At 59.9% G+C, this 20193-nt stretch overlaps 1 protein-coding gene across 1 annotated transcript in view; it reads right to left on the reverse strand.

The window, feature by feature from the left end:
- CSNK1G2 (casein kinase 1 gamma 2) overlaps positions 1-17362 on the reverse strand; it is a 39492-nt gene extending 22130 nt beyond the window's left edge. Inside the window, exon 1 of the mRNA XM_027908273.1 lies at positions 17266-17362. The gene's annotated coding sequence lies outside the window, so the exon portion shown is untranslated. The remainder of the gene's footprint in view (positions 1-17265) is intronic.
- Positions 17363-20193: the final 2831 nt, after the last annotated feature.

The following is a 20193-nucleotide window of genomic DNA, read 5'->3' on the forward strand; positions in this document are numbered from 1 at the left end:
AGATCCCAACACCCAAACCCAGAACAACCCAGATCCTCAACATCCAAACCCAGAACAACCAGATCCCAACACCCAAACCCAGAACAACCCAGATCCTCAACATCCAAACCCAGAACAACCCAGATCCTCCTGCTTTTGAACACAAACCAGCCTGCAGAGCCAACAGGCACCTCCTGAACGTCTTGGTAAGAGCAGCCACAAAGAAAACCTCACGAAGCATCTCCACCCCTGCGAGCTGCCAGTTTGCTCCCGGCCCACTGCAGGATTTCACTCTTTTCCTTGGATCTCCATCCAAGGCAGCTACACCTGGATGGAAAACATTAACTGTGCTCTCTCTACCAAGGAGCCGGAAATGCCACGATGGAAATTTCAGCAGCAGCACAGGAACCCAGCAGAAAGCTGAAAATACTTCTCTAGGAAAAATAATAACAGTAAATACACACATGCTAAAACAAGGCCAGATCTGAAACCTAGCCTGGAAATAACACACCCAACCCAAGTCACACAAAGCCATCCACGAACCAAGTGTCTCAGGGAGTAAATTTGCCTCTTGGGGCCCATCAGCCACAAATTTAACCTTCCAGCTACAGGATTCACGACCAGCAAACACACTGAAGCTCTACCAGAGACGGCCTGAAGGGAAGCAGCTTTCAGGCTGACCCTACAGACCCCACTAAAGGGCTCTGTGTTTTGATTTACACCTTTTCTGACACCTGATTGTGCCCAGTGAAGCCCCAGGGCAGCCTCCTCGCAGTTCTTGAGCTGTGTCCACCTCGGGAGCCATTCCCACGGTTCCCATGCCAGATCCACACGGCACGGACACAGCAGTGACACCAAACCACCGTGGGGTGCTGGGGATGCACGACCCCTGCTTGCAGGAGGGGGTCAGGGAGCAATTAACACCTGACTCCCCCTTCCCAACCAGCCCTGCCATCACATCTCTGTGTGTGTCACCGGCATCTCCCACTCCTGGATCCCACCTCCACGACCACCATCAGCTGCTCTCGGGGCTGCTGGGCCAGGAGAGGTTCTGGCCCACACGGCTGGGAAACGACAAGATGAGCAGGTGACCCACCCCCAGCCCCACTGCCCCTGCCACTGTCACTGTGGTGTCCAGTGTCGCTCCCTGCTCACAACTCTGTCCGGGGAACTGCAACTGCCTTTGCTCTTCCCAGAAGAGGAAGGGTACAGGTGACAGTCAGTGGACCAGAGCAGAAGCAGCAGAGCAGAATCTGCCACCTCTCAAGCGCTGGGCACACAACAAGCCCGGCTGGAGGGCGGGTGGTTTCGGTTTTTGCTAACACGGGGTTGGGAGCACCGGAGCAAAGGAAGTTCACTGCGGACAAAGCGAGTCCCTGCTCTGGCTGGGAGACCTTAAAAGGTCAGGCAGCAGAGTCCTGCTCCCGGTTCTCCGTCCCTTCCCATCTGCTCCAGCCTTTCCGTGGGACAGGCGCAGCCACCAGCCAAGACGTGACGTCGCCTTCCGAGCGAGCCCCCGCTCGCCACGGCAGGAGCTGGAATCAGTTGGGAACGTCATCATTCCACGCTCAGTGGGCTCAGCCTGCGCCGGGTCTGGGGGATCTGCCAGAGGGTTTCCCGGTTAAACAACACAATAGATCCCCAAGCTCCAAAGAGACACCGGATCCTAATTAAATCCATGCTGCTGCTGCTGTTGCAAGGCTGGCCTGCAAAGGAACCAGCTGCCTTCCAAAAGCCCGCAGCAGTTGGCCAGCAAAAAGCTGTCTACCAGGGCCATGCCTTCCACCTCTCCCGCTCCCCCTTCCACGCATTCACTGAGGTAAGAGCAGAACCTGCCTCTTTTCCAGCCAGGCCCATCCTGCCCAGTTCTTGCACGGATTTCACTGTCACCAACACGCTCATGTCAGGAGAGAGCCTGCAAAGGTTTCCAGTCAAGATCCAACACTGTTGTTTAATCCACCAGTGCCCAGAGCATAAAGCTGAAGACTCAGCTGCACAGCCAACACCGAACCCGAGAAGTTCTGGAGCAGAACAACCCAGCCAGACCTGGCTGACACACTGGGGAAGGGCAGGTCCCTCATGCTCACCTCCTGCAGCACCTGGGGTTTGCTTTCACGCCTGGTAACTCCTCGCAGAACAGGCTCTGTCTGCAAGCAGGTACCCAAAGGACTGTGTGTATCCCAAATCCCTCAGTCACATCTGTGCCCTGGGAAGCAGAGAAGCCCGAGGAGAGCTCCTGCTCACACAGCCCGAGCACAGACCAGAGAGCCAGAGCCCAGAGCACGTCCAGGGACGACAGCCCTACCCTGTCCTTCAACCCCCGCCACCGCACACGCAGCCTTTTAACCAGTTTTGCCTCAGCTCTGGGGAAAACCCCCTGGACAACTCAGCCACCCTTTCACTGCCCTGGGAGGCCAGACAGGGACAGATCCACATGTGCTCCAAGCATCTGCTTGGCCCGCAGCACCACGTGGATCCAGCTGGCTGGCGAAAGCCAAGCAGTGCCTGTAGATGAGGAGTGGGAGCTGCAGGAGCGCGTCTGCAACAGGCACTGCCGGCTCCTCTCCATCCTTGCCCAGCACCACGCGAGTTTTGAGAGCGGGTTGGACTGTGCAGGTTCAGGTGGCAGCAGTGGGACCTTTCTGTGGAAGGGATGATCCTGCTCGTGTCACAGACACACAGATTCCCTGTAACCCAGATCACAGCCTGGCTGTGCCGGCCCCTGTGCCGGGCCACGCTCCAGGAACCAGGCAGGAAAGTGCTGCCTTCAGATGTCAAGTTACTGAGCAGGCAGTAACTTCCAGCTCCTTCCCTCCCCTCCCCTGAGCTCACAGCCAGCTTTGCAGTCCCCAGGCAGTGGGGAAAAAAAAAAAAACATCTCTAGACAAATAGATAATTTTCACCCAGCAGCTGGGAACAAGCACTTCCATTTCACATCTCCCATCCAAGGCTGGAGCACCTCCTCCTGTGTTGCTGCAGCCTCAAATAAGGTTAAGACCATCTCTACCAGCACAGCACTTCCCCAGCCCTGTCCCTGAATACCCCCATGCCCTCAAAAGCCAACAGTTTTCATAAAAACAAGATGAAGTGCTGCTCGCCTTCCCCTGGATAAGGGATCTTAATGCACTTCCCGGGAATGGATGTGGAAGAAGAGCTGCCAGCGCTTCCCAGATAAACAGGGGAAGGATCTCTCCCCCTCTCCACTGCAGCCAGAGGTGTGCTGCACCTCGGCCCTGCAGCTGAGACCTGCCCTCTCTCCAGAGGGCACAGGCTGCTTAGGGACAACCTGCTGCAAGAGGATTTGACAGCCAGCCCAGAGGAACTGCAGGTACAGACACGGAAAAAACATCTGAGGGACACACCAATGGCCCAGCAAAGCAGAGAGAGGGGTACTGCGGCAGCTGCCAGGCTGTGTGCCCACCCCAGAGCTCATCCCGAGCCCCCTGCCTGGCACCTCCTGGAGTCAGAGGCCACAGCGACCCACAGAGAGCATCACAGAGCTGGCACTGCCACCACACCTCCCAGGGCAGGGCAGCCTTTGGCAGGAAAGCGTCTGCTTCCCAAGCCACTGTGATGGGCTCATTTCCCAGCCTGGCATCCAGGCTGCCCTGCCCTGCTTGCTGTCAAACCTCAGGGTCCTCCCCGCCTCCCTGAGTTTGCAGTTGTGCAGGAGAGCACAGCTGTGCTGAAACATCAGCAAGCAGATGGTTCCAACAGCAGACTCCCGGAGAATCCCAGCCCGTGCCATCAGCTCTTCCCACCAGAGCGGGGAGACGGGGAGGTGCCCTGCTCTGCCAGCCCTGGGACAGCCCAGCCGTCACCACAAGGCCAGTCCATCACAAAGCCTTGTCACACACACAGTGCTCTCTCCACTCCACAGAGGGCAGAGCAGGGCCCACAGCCCTGGGTCTGCAGCCCAGTGACAAGGACCTACGGCAAGAAACATCCTCCTGTTTGTGTAACCACAGGCCCCCAAGGAGAGAAAACGAGGCAGGACAGCAGCAACCCTCACAGTGTGACCCAGTGCCATCATCTGCACCCCCTGTCACGGGACACAGTGTGACCCCAGCCCGTGGCAGCCCCAGCCCCTCAGCCATCAGTGCCACCGGTGGATGCCACAACAGCTCCCTGCTGACAGAGCTTTATCAGCTCCTTCCTCAGCTCCCTTACCAATTCCCAGGGGTGGGAAGGTCAGGAGCAGCTCTCACCCAGAGAGCAAGGACGGGGACACCCCTGCAGCCCCCAACACCCCAGGTTAGGGACTGCTCTGGGGGACAGTCCAGTGGGGCTCCCTGGAGCAGCTCTGCTCTCCCAGTGCCAGCCCCTGCCTCCTACCCAGCCCTTCTCCTGCCGTGGGCATCACTGCAGGGGGATGCTGCCCATGGGATGGGTGATCCATGGGGACACTGCCCACGGGCTGATCCATAGGGACACAGGATGATCCATGGGGACACTGCCCACAGGCTGATCCATAGGGACACTGCCCATAGGATGATCCATGGGGACACTGCCCACAGGATGATCCATGGGGACACTGCCCACGGGCTGATCCATAGGGACACTGCCCATAGGATGATCCATGGGAACACTGCCCACAGGATCATCCATAGGGACACAGGATGATCCATGGGGACACTGCCCACGGGCTGATCCAGGCCTCGTCACGGCAGGATGAGGCTCCAGAGGGAGCAGGCAGAGGCGTTTTGGTGCTCGTGAGTCAGAGGGGCTGAGCATGTGGTGGAGTGAGATGTCCCCCCACGTGGGAGAGCCACTGGTGGGAGAGCCCCTCGCAGCTCTGCTTCCAGAGCACGAAGCACAGCCCCAGGAGCAGCAACAGGGAGCAGAGGACACAGGCAGGGTCTCACAGGGAGGGCTGTCAAGTGGTGGGAGAGACACGAGAGCAGAGGAAGAACATGACCCTTTTGAGGATGTCCTGAGAGATCCCACGGCCTTGAATCCCAGATGAGCTTCCTTCTGGCACTGCGAGGGATCAGCTGGAGCCGGGACAAGGGGGTTCAATATTTATCCTCCCAAGTAAAAGGGACATTTCCCAACCCCTTTCCTGTAATAAAGGCAAATCCCTGGATGTCTCCCTTCCCTTCCTGCCTCATGCCCAAGCTGGGTCTGAACCTTTCATCCACCTGGAAGAGATCTCCTCCCTGCAGAGGAACTTGGACAGCAGCACGGGCAAGCCTGGCACGCTCCTCCCCACGGAGCGAGGCAGCACAGTGACGCACTCAGGACTTCTTCCTCCTCCCAGCCTTTGGATGGGCTCCTGAATAACCTCAGGAGCAGGAGACTGGGGCCAGCCTGCTGCCCTCAGACTCTCACAGCAAGGCTGTCCCCACAACACAAATGGATGAACAACCTGGAGCAGGAGACCAAAGTTTAGCAGAGCACCAGCAGTGGTTCCATTTCCCCTCCCTGCGGCCTCTGAGCAGCCACAGAATGAACAAAACAACTCCCTCCACTCTGCACATCCTCTCGTGTGCAGGGGGATCCTGGCACAGCAGGGCAGACAAGGAGCCCGAGGCAAACCATCAGCACATGGCACCAGCCTGACAGTTTCTGTGCCGGGGCACAGACCTGCTCCGAGAGCAGGTGACGTTCACTCTTCCAGAAGCCACCACCTCTGGAGGGCAGGACAGCCCTGCTGCCCCAGCTGGAGCCCCTCTGCATGTCCCCAGCAGACTTTGTCTCCTCTGAACCCCAGCTTTCCAGGCAGCCACACGTGAGCAAACCCCCTCTGTTCCACCACGTGGCTCCCAGGGCACCTCCTCATCCCCCAGTAAGCTGGGAAACAATCCAAGCGGCAGCATTAGCCATCTTATCTTCCTGGCGTCCCCAGCCACAGCTCCAAGGGCTTCCCACACAGCTGATTCAAAGGACCAGTGCCCCCCAGCTCCTCGCAGCAGCTGGCTCAGAGTGTGTCACCACGGGAGGGTCATTGGGAAGAGGGAACTGAGGCACATCACTGCCACACATCACCCAGAAGAGAAAAGCCCAGTCCCCAGAGACTGCTGTGCCCTCTGAGGTCACCTGAGCACAGGCCCCTTGTGTGGACAGGGCACTAAGTGGGCACAGGGCAGTGCAGCACAGCCCCAGGAGCAGGTCAGGGGCCTGGCCCAGCGATTACCAGATTGGTTTCAGGTTTGTTTCCTGGTTCATGTTTCCAGCAGGTGGATGGAGCAGCAGTGCCTTCCTCCTCGTGCCACCCCATGCAGAGGGACACCAGCTTACATTCACCTCCTGCCCTGCTCTGCCCTTCCAGGGCTCTCAGCAGGCAGAGGTGTGGGAAAGGGGGGCTCCCAGCCCAGCTGGGGAGGGAGGCTGAGCTGTGCTGCATCACCCAGAGAACCCCGTGCAGAGCCAGGCAGGCACTGGGAGCACTCCTGGAGTACCCCAAAGCTCAGCACTGCAGCCTAAGCCAGGAGAAGGTGCTGCCCATGGGTCTGGCCTGGCAGCTCCAGCCGGGAATTCTGTGTGGCAAAGCATCCAGCTCCTGCCAGGAGACCTGGAGCCCAGCTAGGAGGCTTTGAGGAACCAGACAGCTTTTCCCTGTCACCATCAGCAACACAGGCTGGACATCAGGGGGAATATCTTCACAGAAAGGGTTGTTGAACACTGGAACAAGCTGGCCAGGGAGGTGGTGGAGTCCCCATCCCTGGAGGTGTCCAGGGAAGGACTGGAAGTGGCACTCAGCGCTCTGGGCTGGGTGACCAGGTGGGGATCAGTCACAGGTCGGATGCAAAGGTCTCAGAGGTCTCTTCCAACCTAATTAATTTTGCCATTCTGTGATCACTTCTCATGGACAGTGGCTGTAACAGATTTGCCCAGAACCTCAACACAACAGGGCTCCTTCCCCACCCTGCCTGGGGAGCAGGGCAGGGAGAGGCAGAGACAACACACAGCACTGCAGGAACGACAACCACAGCTTCATCTCCCACCTCCAGGACTTGGGAGAGGGAAATGGGGGCAAGCTGAGCACTCTGAAAGGGGGAAACGGACCCACAAGGACTAAACTCAGCGGGTTTGAAGCCATTCCAGCCTGGCTGCCAAAGGCCTGAGTGCCGAGACAACGAGCTGCGTGTGACAGCAGGGTTCCCCCTCCTCAGCCATCTGGGGACTGTCACTCTGCAGAGATCTGCCTGGCCTGCTGTCATGTGTATCATTACCAGCCCCTTTTCTGTCAGCAGGATCTGGGTTGGCACAAACACTTTCAGTAGTAGGATTTTTTTTTTTCCCCATAACCCATATCCTCTTGACAGAACCAGGTTAGGAAGCAGCTGCGCCGCCAGATCTGGGGTGGCCTTGTGCAAGGCGAGGCCCAGCAAAAAGGGGTGCCTGGGTCCAGGGATCCCTTCTATCACCAACCCACAGTTAACTGCAACTTCCCCACCCCCCCTATGCTCACGTGGAGAGGGGGATCACCCTCAGCTCTGCTCTGTCCCAGCCCAGTTCCTTCACTCCAGAGCAGGCCTTCTTCTCTGGAGAGCCCGGAGCAGGGAAGGGGTGTCATTCCCACTGGTGACAAGAGCTGTTTCCATTTCTGGGTGGCAGAGCTGCAGCACTGCCACGCTGAGCTGTCCCACATTCCCCCCTCTGCTTCCCTCCCCAGGCTGCTCGAAGCCCCACACATTTCCCTGCCAGACCTCATGAATTTGGGAGGGGAAGAGGAGGGGGAGGGAAAGGTGAGCACCCAGGGGGGGACTCACAGGGAAACCCCATCCCAAAGAGCTGCCAAACCCCTCGTGCTGAGATGGCAGAAGCTCCCTGCTGCAGAGTCACACAGGAGCCAACTCACTGCCACCCTGGCTCCCAGCTCTCCACCCCAACAGGGACAGCATTCCAGAGCCACAGGCAGCACCCACAGCCCAGACCAGGAGGAGAGGAGAGCAGCACCGTGCAATTACCCTTCCCTGCAGTGTAACTGGGGCAGAGGGAAGCTCTGTGGCACGACAGCACCCATCAGCTTACGAGAGAGCGTCAGCAGCACCTTCGGGGGAGCAGTGAGCCATCCATGAGGTGTTTTGTCTTCCCACCCTTTCCATTTCAGGACCAAGCAGCTCAATCCACTACAGTTTTCCTTGCAACCTCTCACAGGCATGGGAGCGACCCGTTTATTCCACAGATGGGGAAGGGGAGCGGCCCTGAGCCCAGAAATAAAATGGGGGGGTGGGGAAGGGCGATTCCCAACTAACTGGGACAAATTCCTAAGGCCTGGACAAGCACCCCAGTCTGCTGGGGTGGGATAAGCTTCAAAGCAGAGGGAGCAGAGAGCTCCATCCCGTTCCTGGTCAGGCCACAAGCTGTTCAGAATCCTTTCACTGCTCCATCCCTCACGTAGAGGGATCAGCCTCACAACCCTCTGTTAAGCACTGGAGCAGCTTTGTGGATTAAGGACTCTGGTTTGTCACCAGTCTCTCCACAGCAGAAAGGCACGTTCCAGAGATTGTTTCTCGCCCTCCCTCGTCCCCCCACCTGTGTGCATTTTTGAGCACGGGATGAGAGGGCCAGGACTGAAACAGGAACAGCACAGGACTGGCCACAGCTGCAAAGGTGGTGCTGTGGAGTGGGAAAGGAACCTTCCAAGGGGTTCACCCAAAAGACTCTCTCTCAAACAGGCAGATCCTGTGAGACCAATGCTGGTTCCTCCCCTTCCCTTCCCCTCCCTTCCCTGCCTCTCTGGGCCCTACACAAAGGGCTTGATTTGTAAAGTCAGAGGGATCACCCCAGTGAAGGACCATGCAGGATACACCTCCCAAGGAGGACCCATTTCATCTTGCTGCTATTAATACCTGGAACATTATTTGCATGAACAAGCTGTCCTTTCTCCCTCATTTCTGGGCTCTCACTTCCCTGATTTGTCCCAGATACCCCAGCCAACACACGTTCACCCTCGTCTAGTACACACTTCCATCCAAAACCCAAACCCTTTGCTTTTTTTTGAGTTAATTACTCATGTTTCTAGTTCACACCTCTGCCAGCCCCCGCAGACAGGACACAGCTCCCCTGGCTCCCTCGTTCATTAGGCAGCCAATTTGTGGGCCCAAACCCATCAACACTCACTGGGGAAAGGGGCCAAGGCTCCCCACAGTGCTGCTGGGTGCCCACCACTGCCAGCCCCGTGGGTGGGTACTCAGAGGGGCTGAGCCTCTCAAACTGGGAACACACCCTGAGGGGCCCTGGGCTGTGGGGCAGGGGCTGCCCAGGGAGGTGGTGGAGTCCCCATCCCTGGAGGTGTCTAAGGGACAACTGGACGTGGCACTCGGTGCTCTGGGCCGGGTGACAAGGTGGGGACTGGCCACGGGTTGAACTCAGTGATCCTGGAGATCTTTCCCAGCCCACATGGTTCTGTGACTCTGCAGGCACTGCCAGACCTCTGGGTTGGGTGGGCAGGGCTCAGTTACCACCACCGCCACAGGGGGTTCCAGGCACCCACAGAACGTGCAAATGGAGGAAAAGCCAGTTTGCCATCATGCTGTGACACCTCTGCTCCCCTCTGAACTCCAGCACCCCCAGCAGGGCCCCGACTGGTCTCTGCTTCCCCAGCACCAACCCTGTCCCAGAGAGCCAGAGCTGCACTTGGCTGTCCCTGAGTGCTGCCTGCAAGCCCTTTGCTGCCCTGGCACAGGGAACTGCTCAAACCTTTCGGAGCTGGGCCTAACTGTGCCCGCAGGAGCCCGGGCAAAGCTTTCCCCTCACAAACAGCTGCGTGCCTTTGGTTCTGCTTCAAGAGCAAACATGTTCTCCCTGTCTCCAGGCACTGAACAGCCAAGCACGGCCAAAAAGCATCCAATCAACAGCACAGAGCACGACAAGCCAGGGCACAGGGTTACCATGGAGCTGAGGAAGCCCAGGCTTCCCATGCAGACCCAGAACTGCTAACCTGCCCTGTGTGCAGAGAGGGGCTGGGAAGAGGATCAGGCTCCTCTCCTTCATCCGTGGCCTCACACACCACAGCCACATCCTGACCTCAATTTTGACACACACCAGCAGCACCCCGGCACGACAGCCCCATTCAGCCGCTCTCCCAGAAACGTGGGACAGGCTCAACACTGCCCAGAAGCAGCAAACACCACAACAGGCTTTTCCAGGCTGGTGTTCGGGGCACACCGCGAGGAGGATCACATAGCGAGGTGAAGGATTGTGCTGAAGGTGAGAAGGGACAGGAGAAGCCACGAGCACCTCAAGCAGGTCATCAAGCAGGTCCAGGGAATGGGAAATCCTGCCATTAGCAGGATCCACTGCAGGGGATTCCACAGCTAATGAAACCCTCACCACCACAGACCACAGGAAAAGCAAAAGCAGCAGAGCATTTCTTTCCCTGATAAGCTGCTTTTATCGGGAAGTTCAGCCCTGCTGCCCACCCCGGCCCCAGCCGGAGAGCAGCTCCAGCCCTGTGCCTTTAAATCCCCTTGGCAGCGCCGGCCCGGGGCTGTGGGAGCAGACACACCCAGCGCTCCAGCGCCGGAGCGCACAAACATTTCCTCCCGGCCGCTCCTGCGCCGCGGCTCAGCCACAGCCACCTCGTACCTGCCCGGGCCGTGCCAGCGGGAACTCGGGCTGTTCCACACCGACCTGCACCTCCACAGACTTCGGCTGGCTTCCCCAACCCCTCTGCTTCCCTGCCAGCAGTGGACATTCTTCCCTCCAACTTCCTCCTTAAGGCAAATATTTGGAGTCTAACAGGCATTCCTCATGGCAGGCACAAGTTAAATATTGGCCCTAAAACAACAGCAAGTGCCTTTCAGTGATTCTGGCTGGAGGAGCACAGCTCTGGACTTTGACTGCTGGCTCTGAACAAAAATAGGAGCGGAGCACCGAGTGTTACACTCTTCTCCCAGGAGAAGGCAGATTTCAGGCCCTGCAAGTCCCCTGCCAGGAGTGGGAACTGTCCCCTGCCCGCGCTCTGTCACAGCCGGGTGTCTGCTGTCACCCAGCCAAGCTGCTGCAGAGCATCCTCTGCACAGGATTAGTCTGAGTCTGGTTTCAGGTCTGTGATTATACATCCTCAGGGAGACACCAGACAGGACCTGCTGGGGACCTGTGGGTGCCACCCAGGGCACCTGCTCGCCTTGTGCTCCCAAAGGTGCCACCTGTCCAGCCAGCCATGCCCAGCAAACATCTCAGTGCAGAGGAGCTCCGTGCTGATCCTGCTCTGCAGGCAGCCCAGCTCCCACAGGACAGCCTGGCTCTGGCAAGAAAACATCCCAGCAAGGCAGGAGCCCAGGCAGTCAGGGAGATGTCAGCACAGTGAAGGGAGAGGGAAGGGTGAGGAGGGAAGAGAAACCTGCAGTGAGGTCAGGACACTTGAAGCATGGCAGCAGCCGGGCTCTGGGATGCCGGGGGCATTTTCCACACGGATCAGGGGAGCAGAGCTGATGTCATGGCTCTGCAGCCAAAGCCCTGCAGAGCTGGGCTCACCTCACCTGGAAGCAGCCCTGCCGTGCCCTGGTGCTGAGCCTGAGCATGAGCAGAGGGGCTGCTCTGGCCCCCCCCAGGGAAGGCAAGCCCCATCAAAATCACCCTAAAACAATACTCCAAGACAGGGGGTCTGCCCACAGCTTCTCTGTGAGACACCACAGCAGTTACCCCCAGAGAGGTTACTGCAGCAGGGCCCAGGTGTGCCCCAACAGCAACCTGCACGCCAGCTCACACTCACAGGGCCTGTTCTGCCCACCCAAACTGAGCATGGGGGTGTTAAAGAGCTCCCCTTTCACCCTCCTGAACGTGATGCCCGTGAGCAGCACCTCGCTGGGCTCTCCCTGCTCTGAGCAGCAGGCCTGGGGGGCAGGAGAAGGACTGGGAGCTGCTCCCTGACAACATCCCCTGCTGAGATGGAGCCCTGACCGTTCACTGTGCTGGAATTCCACTCTCCACTTCCTTCCCGAGACACCCCCCACGCCACTTCTGGCTGGGAAATCTGCTGAGGGCTCTGACGCCCTCTCAGTAAGACCCCATCCCCCCCAAGAGGGCAGACACCCCTGTGGGTTTAAGATCAGCTGCGAGTTACCCCAGAGGAAACCTTAAAGCTCCGAGCACTTCCTATTCCCTCCCCAGCCAGCGAAGCCCAGGGAGCAACAAGCTCCAGCAAGTTTGTGTGGGAATTGCCAAGGCAGGAGGCAGAGATGGGTCTGTACCTGCCAGCACCAAGAGCTCGGTGCCTCCCCCCACAGCACGCTGACCCCGCAGCAGCTCCAGCTCCCGGCACGGGGGCTGCACCTCTGCACCCACAGCCCCCTCCTTAACAACCCCTGCAAGTGGGAATAACAAATCCAGACTCGGACTGCACCCGGCATCGCCTCTGGGAGGAGAGCAATCGGCTCTGTGGGTGGGGGGATTCCAGGAGAGCCTCGGCCTGCCCCTCGCCCCCGCGCGCGGCACAGAAGGTGCTGGAAAGCACCGTCCTCTCCCCGCACCCACCCGGGGAAACCAGGCACAGACTATCAACTTCAGCACTGCCAACAGGCCCTGCTAAAAAAAGGAAAAGAGAAAGGGATTCTTGCTTTGTTGTTTGTACCTCGGTGCTGCCTCAAAAGCAGCGAGATTTTTTTTTTTTTTTTTTTTTACCTGGAAACATCGGGCGGTGACAGAGCCTGCAAGGATGGAGCTTCCGTAGCACAATCCCAGCTCTGTTCTGGTTTAAATTGGATTTCCACTGACCTTTCCAAGCCCATCATTCAGCCCCCACACCCAGGGAGCAGCCCCTCTTAGCAAGACTTTCCAGCCCCCCAGCCTGGGAAGGGGGAATGAACCCCCCGAGACTTGGCAGCGTTCCCGGGGAGCCCCCAAATCCCTCCCGGCACCAATCCCGGTGCTCAGGGCCGCTCAGCTGCAGGGCTGCAAAGCTGCTCCAGAGGAAAGCTTCACAAAATCCAAGTTCAAGGCCAACCTTAACCCATGTTTATTAACTTAAGAACATCCCTCTCAGGCTGACAGAGCCCGGGCATCACCTGCCAACTGTCTCATTCACCAGGGGGAAAGCAAAGGCCAGGCCTGCCTCATTAAAAACCATTACATAACATTAAATAACAAAGGGCTACAGGACATTCTTTGCTTGGTGGACACGTAAGAGTGAATGACTCAAAAATTAACGCTCCTTTCCTCCAGACTCACAGTGTCTCCAACACCTCGGGGAGCCCAATCAGCACCTTATTTCCAAGGCAACAGTGTCTCGGCTCATCCCAAATCCTGCTCTCACATCCAACTTATTGCCACAGACACCGAACGAGACACGGCACTGCTCAGAGCGCTGTCCCCACCAGACAGCAGTGGATGTGTTTCTGATCCCTCATGGGAACGGGGAGGTCTCAGCCTGTGGGAACCCTTGCCCAGCCCAAGACCAGCTGTGCTGGACAGGACTCCAGCTCCCCTCACAGCTCAGCTCCTCGGCACATGGGGTTATCAGAGGGCTTGCTTTCACTGACTCTTGGTTTCAAGACACCAAGACCTGCATTTCTTCCGAGTGGGGATGTTTCCTCAGCAGGGAAGGCACATGCCAGCAGGGCACTGCTTGGAAATGCCAGTGCTCCCAACCTCCCAGTGGGAGACAGACTCCATGGGCACTGGGACATCTTCCTGGACACATGGGGGATTCCTGCCCATCCTCTCTGGAACCAGAGGAGCCAATTTAAAGTGTTTATAGAACTAAGTGAACTCTTCTACTCCAAACTCTGGGAGTGGATAAAACCATGGACTTTTTGCTCCGTGTCGCATTTCAGAACACCCCGTTTCAGCTCCCCTAGAGAGCCATTTCCTAAACCACACAGGGCTCCTCGGCTCCGAGCAGAGAGAGAGGAAGACAGAGAGACATCCTGTGTTCTCACACCCACTGCACCAGCCCGGGCTGGGGGGTCACAGCTCTGAGCACTGCGGGTCCAGGGCAGCATGGGTGTGCTGGAACACCTCAGCTCCATGCATGGAATCACACATGGATCCCAGAGCTCATCCCATCCCACCCCCTGCCATGGGCAGGGACACCTTCCACTAGCCCAGGTTGCTCCTTTGATTCAACCTGGCCTTGGGCACTTCCAGGGATCCAGGGGCAGCCACAGCTGCTCTGGGCAACCTGTGCCAGGGCCTGCCCACCCTCACAGGGGAGAATTTCTCCCCCCATACAACACAACCCAAACCTCTCCTCATTCAGTTCGAGGCCATTCCCCTTGTCCTGTCACCACAGTTCCTGATGCATTGGCTGCTGTTTTAAGGCCAGTTCTTAGAAAAAATGCAGCAACGTAACAGGCAAGGGAGGGGCTGCCCACAGGAAGGGCTGCAGGGCTACAGCCTGGGCAGGGATTTAGAACTCCCCAGGAGATGGAGGGAGGGCAGCTGGTGTGAATTAGGGAGCCTGATGCTCCACACTCAGCTGCCCCCGAGGAAAGTCACCTTTACACCTTCCTCACGCCAAACCTGCTGCTCCTCTCCAGCCGCAGAGCTGCCAGCAGGACGCAGAGACAGCCACTGTGGTGAACACCCCAAACCATTCCCAGGCACACAGCTCTTCTGGCAGGAAGACAGGCTGTTTGTTCTCCAGTGGAATCCCAGAGCTGCTGGGACCTCCTTCCCCTCACAGGGCACAGCCAGACCCCAGCAGGGCCGAGGAAGGAGGCTGAGCTCCACAGCTTCTCCCAGCGCCCACAGCCAGCCACGTCTGCCCAGGCAGAGCCCAATGACAGGGCTGTGGGCAGAGCTGCTCCCACAAGCACACCCAGGAGGCTCCTGAGCTGGCACCCACGAGGGAGGAGGGTTTGGCTCCCTGAACTGCAGCTGCAAGTCTCAGGAGTGGCACAGGGCGAACCAGGGCACCGTGTGCTGGTGCCAAACCCCACAGCCCTGCTGAGAGCGGGCAGGGGCTCCTGCACACCCCACACCCCACATCTCAGGGGCTGCTGCTCTCCCGAGGCTCCCTCACCCCTCCCCCTGAGCCTTCCGTGCCTGTCGAGCTGCAGTTCCTGTCTGAGAGCAGAGATAAACAGCTTCCTACCCACACTGGCTCGCACGGGGCCTGGGCCTTGTAGCACCTGGAGGGAACAGCCACAGCCACAGCACAGGAGTGCTGCTCCAGCAGCTCATCCCAGCTCCTCCGAGCTGGGAAAACCACGGGAGAGGGGGGAGTGGGCGGGGGGAAACAGCTCCGGAGCACAGGCAGGCCCGAGTCCAGTAAAGATGTTTATTGGCAGCTGCTCTCAGACACGGTCTCTTCCAGCCCAGTGGGGGCTGGAGGGGGGAAAAAAAATACCGATTGTCCATGAGCACAACCCTCATGTCACTCCCATTGATCCGCTGAGTCACTCCCGTATGAACAGTTTTGACAACACCCGGAGCTGCTCAGGAGCTCGGACACGGAATACAAAACAAGGGGCACCGGCAGAGCAGAGCCCAGCAGCCTGCCCAGCTGCCAGGGCCAACTTCTCCTCCTCCTCCTCCTCTCAGGAGCTGCACCAGGAGCGCCCAGCACACACCTCGCTGCAAGGGAGGTCCATCAGAGGGCCTGGACACAAAGTGTCCCCTGCAAACCACCACCAGCTGCCCCCCCCCGGGTGCGCAGGAGCAGAGCAGGGAGGCAGAGGAACCACGCAGGTGATTTTTAGGGGAGCTACAAGTGATTAAGGCCTCACAGATCTGCCAGCCGACAGGGAGGAGGAGATCAAACCCCCAGGGCAGAGTCACTCCCTCCTTCAGCCCCCCCCAAACTTCACGCCCCCACAAACCTGGGCACAGTGGGGTCAGCCCAGTCTGCAGCGCGGGACCACGACCCCTCCCCAGCGCCCCAGAGGTGCCAAGGGAGCGATAAAACACCGCCCAAACAACGCTCCTATCTGCAGAGCACCAAATTAAAACAAAACCAACAAATCTTTGGCAAGTTCCTCCCAGCAGCCAAGCCTATCCCGCCACGGCGAGGGCTCCCCACGGAGGCCTCCTGCCCTAATTTGCAGCAATTCTTTGTCAGACCACTGGCAAACACCAAAGGTTTGCTCCAATCTGTTACATAAGGCCCAATTTTGAAGCCCCTGTGGTGGCCACGGGGGAGATGGGGGGCACTCTGTGTGCGTGGCAGCCTGGCAGGTGAACTTCCACATCTGCAACCACTTGTTGTGCAGAGGGGAAAACGGACGGATCCGGTTATCGAGGCGGCTTCCAGAGGTTTTAACACACCTTTCCACCCGTGTCCTGGTTACCTCGAGCTGCCTCGGAAAGGGCTAATGTGGCAGCTCCACCAGAGGTTCGTCAAACTTTGGGTTTTAACTTCCAAAACGCACCAAAAACACGGCGAGTCCTGGGAGCGCAAAAGAAAAAGGCACCTTCCTGACCATCCCCACAACTTGCCAGTTGTTCGCTGCCCGGGATCCGAGGCTCGGATTCCCGGCCCAGCTCCCTCCTGCCAGCCAGGGGCAGGAGCCGCGGGGCCTCCCCGGCAGAGCTGCTGCTCCTCCGCAAACCTCAGGGGCGGCCCGGATCGGCTCCTGCCTGCTGGGGGCAGGAGGGGGGAGGGCACTTTTTCCTGTTTCTCACATTCATCCTCAACCCGCGTCGCTGAAGAAAACCAAAAAAAAAAAAAAAGAAAAGAAAAGGAAAAAAAAAATCCGTTTTAAACACCACGTTCGGCACAGGCCCTTCCCCCCCACCCCCCCCCCCCCTCAAATAAACACTTCCCAAACCCCTCTGGAGAGAGAGGAAAAGCCACATACAAAGGAGCCAACATCCTGCAGGCCGGGGCAGGGTGCGGGCCGGGGTGGGGGGGAGGATCCGACCGCATCCCCAGCGCCCCCCGGGCCTTGGGGGGATTCTGGGGGGCCTGAGCCCCTCCCTGGGGAGCCTGAACCCCTCCTGGGGGCCTGAACCCTCTCCTGAGGGCCTTGAACCCCTCCCAGGGGCCACCGAACAGGCACAGCCGGGAGGAGACGGGGCGAGGCGGCCCCGGGCCCTCATCCCCCCGCCCAGAACCCGCCGATCCCCGACCTCAGAACCCCCCCACTCTCGATCCCGCCGGACCCCACACGCCCGCCGCGACCCCCGGGCCCACCCCAGCCCCCTCCTCACCCTCACCACCCCCGAGCCCTCCGTGCCGAGCCGGGGCACCCCCTCAGCGCCCGCGGCCCCCTCGGCACCCCCGGCCCCCTCAGCGCCCGCCGCCCCCCTCCCCTCCCCTCCCCGCGCCCCCAACGCCCCCGCCCGCGGCGCCGCCCGGCGCGGCCCGTCCCCTGCCAGCGCTGCCGGGCCGTGCCGAGCCGCGTCCCCCCCGTCCCTGCCGGTCCCTCCCCGGCGGCGCCCCCGCGGCGTTACCTCGGCGGGTCCCTCAGCGCCGGGCGGCGCCGCTGCCCCGCGGCCGCTCCCCCATGGCGGCGGCGCCCCCGGCCCGGCCCCGCTCTCCGCGCCTCAGCCTGCCCTGCGCCGGCCGCTGCGCCAACGGCGTACGGGAGCGCTGCGCCAACGGCGTAAGGGAGCGCCAACGGCGTAAGGGCCGCGCTAAAGGCGTAAGGGAGCGCTGCGCTAACGGCGCACGGGCTGCGCCAACGGCGTAAAGGGTGTGCCAGTGGCGTGCGGGCCGCGCTGCGTTAACGGCGTAGGGGCTGCGCTAACGGCGTAGAGCGCGCACTGCCCTAACGGCGCGCGGGCTGCGCTAACGGCGCAGAGCCCGCGCTACGCTAACGGCGTAAGGGAGCGCTGCGCAAACGGCGCAGGGTCCCGCGGGGCGCTGGGCGGGCCCCGCCGCTGTGAATGCGGCCCGCGGGCCGGGGGGGGCGGGGGGGGCCGGCGCAGGGCGCGTTCGGGAATCGCGGCGCGGCCTTTGCGGCGGCGGCGGCGCTTTACGGCGGCTCCTCCTCCTCGGCGCGAGCCCCGCGGCGCTGTCGCGACAGGCGACAGGGACCCCGCGCTCTGCTGCTGCTGCTGCTGCTGCACCGCGGGGGGCAGGCTGCGCCGGAGGGACCCGCGCGGGGGACGACACGCTTCGGGATGCGGCCCCAGCGTGGGTTGTCGCGACCGGGATGGCGATAGGGCTGCGGCGGGGGCAGCGGGAGGGGTGGGGTGCAGGGACAGGCCTGAGTGTGTGAACAGCAGAGCAGGGGGGTACAGCTCTCCCGTTTGGGGTACAGCCCCCCCTTTTCGGGGTACAGCCTCTATGCTGGGGTACAACCCCATTTTGGGGTACAGCCTCTTTTTGGGGTACAGCCCCCATTCGGGGGTACCGGCCCTTTTTGGGGTACAACCCCACTCTGCCACAGCCCCCATTTTAGGGCACAGCCCCCACCCCACATCCAGCCCCACTCTGGGCCCTCCAGGGCAGTCTGTGGGGAGGGGGACAGGCTGGGGGTCCCACGGAGGGGCTGCAGCCCCACAGCCCTTCCCGTGGGAGCAGGGGGTGGGGTTTTACAGGGACTGACAGCTGTCTGAGAACATCAGCCCAGGTAAAGCCTCTCCAAGGGAGACAGAGCCCCGGGATTGTGGGATGTGCTGGGCAGGGACACAGGAACCAGGCAGAGACACAGCCCTTGCTGCCACCTCCTAAAGCCTTTCGCTTTCTTTGGTTTTGGAATTATTCCGACCCATCATTTGGCCATAAAAACTCCCTCCCTGCTCTCCCTTGGCAAAAGAAGACGATTGTTTCCTTCTCTTCCCTGTTTGAGGCTCTCAGGGTAACGTTGGAGGGAGAGGACCCCCCTGCTCTCATCTTCTTCGGGGCAGATTCATCCCAAAAGCATTTCCCAGGAATGGGCTGAGTTAGGGTGGGTTTGGGACAGAGTCAGATCTTCATCAGCATCACCCCAGGTACCCGTTTCCAGCTGCTCGAGTGGATTCTTTCCAGGGAAATTCTCTCCCCCCTCAACATTTGGCTGAATGGTTTTCCCCTGTAGGTGTTTCCCTCTACAATCGGGAGAATTCCGAGCTTCCCCACGCGTGAATTCCCGCCGTGGCGCCGCTCAGGGGGCTGGGGAGGGGCTGTGACCCCCTCGTTCTGCCCCCAGAGAGATAAAATCACCCCCCGAAGCGCCCGAGGGTAGAGCCGCGCCCTCCCCTCCCCCTCCGCACCACCCCCACCCCGCGCGATTTCGAGGCGATTTCGAGCACTTGGAGAGCTCACAATTGCGAGAATTGAACCATCCTCTGGAGCAGGAGAGAGAGGAGGAGGGGGGAGAGAAAGAGCTGGTTTTATTTCAGGGCGAATGTGCAGGGTGAACACACGGGGTGCCAAAGGGGACACGACAGCTCGTGCCGCGGGAGTGGGGAGGGAGGAAAGCCAGGGAAGCTGTGTCAGGAAAACATCCCGATCTAAACCCTGCCCCTCCTGCAGCCACGGCACAACTGGGGCTCATTCCCAAGCACACAACACAGAAAAGGAGCCTCTGGAACTGCGCGGGGAGAACGAGCTGCTCCAGGGGCAGGGGGGTCACACCTTCCCACACCTTCCCACACGTTCCCGGGCTTGGGAAGCTGCAGAGGGACAGAAACACAGCGAGAAGCAGACAAAAGGAACAGCCAGGCCCTGGCAGAGTCCCTCACACCTTGACCCTGGGGATCCTGAGCCCTCTGGGAGCTCCTCGGGGTGGGGGGGGGGTTGAGCTTGGCTAAATAATCTCCCCATTCCCACCTTCCTGGCAAATCCTGCCCTGTCCTGAGTGTGGGCAGTCCAAGGATTTGTGGCTCGCAAGGGCCAAGGTCCTGCCCGAGCAGCAGCTGGAGCAGGAGCTTGAAATATGCCTCATGCTCAGATTTCGAGGGCCTGGAGCAGGAATTTAAGGAAAATCCATTTTGTTCCCATGCTCAGGACAGCAGGGCACAGCTGTCAGAGCAGGATGGGCAGGGGGCACCTGGCACAGATCTCCTTTGGAGAGAAGGGACATACTGAGATTGGCAGATGCTGCATCAGCAGCCGTGATGGAAACAGCTCGTTGAGGATTCAAGATCTGCCACGGAGCAGAACTGGGGGTGAAGCCACAAAGTGGTAACTCCTGTACTCCCACCTGCAGTTCTGTGTCCAGCTCTGGGACCCCAGCACAAGAAAGATGTTGGAATGAGCCCAGGGGAGGCCACGGAGATGCTGCCAGGGCTGGAGCCCCTCTGCTCTGGAGCCAGGCTGGGACAGCTGGGGGGGTTCACCTGGAGAAGAGAAGGCTCCAGGGAGACCTGAGAGCCCCTTGCAGGGCCTAAAGGGGCTCCAGGAGAGCTGGAGAGGGACTGGGGACAAGGGATGGAGGGACAGGACACAGGGAA

This window comes from Empidonax traillii, unplaced genomic scaffold, assembly GCF_003031625.1.
Source record: "Empidonax traillii isolate 1590-97213 ecotype Southwest subspecies unplaced genomic scaffold, ASM303162v1 scaffold1669:size174073, whole genome shotgun sequence".
Taxonomy (NCBI): Eukaryota; Metazoa; Chordata; class Aves; order Passeriformes; family Tyrannidae; genus Empidonax; species Empidonax traillii.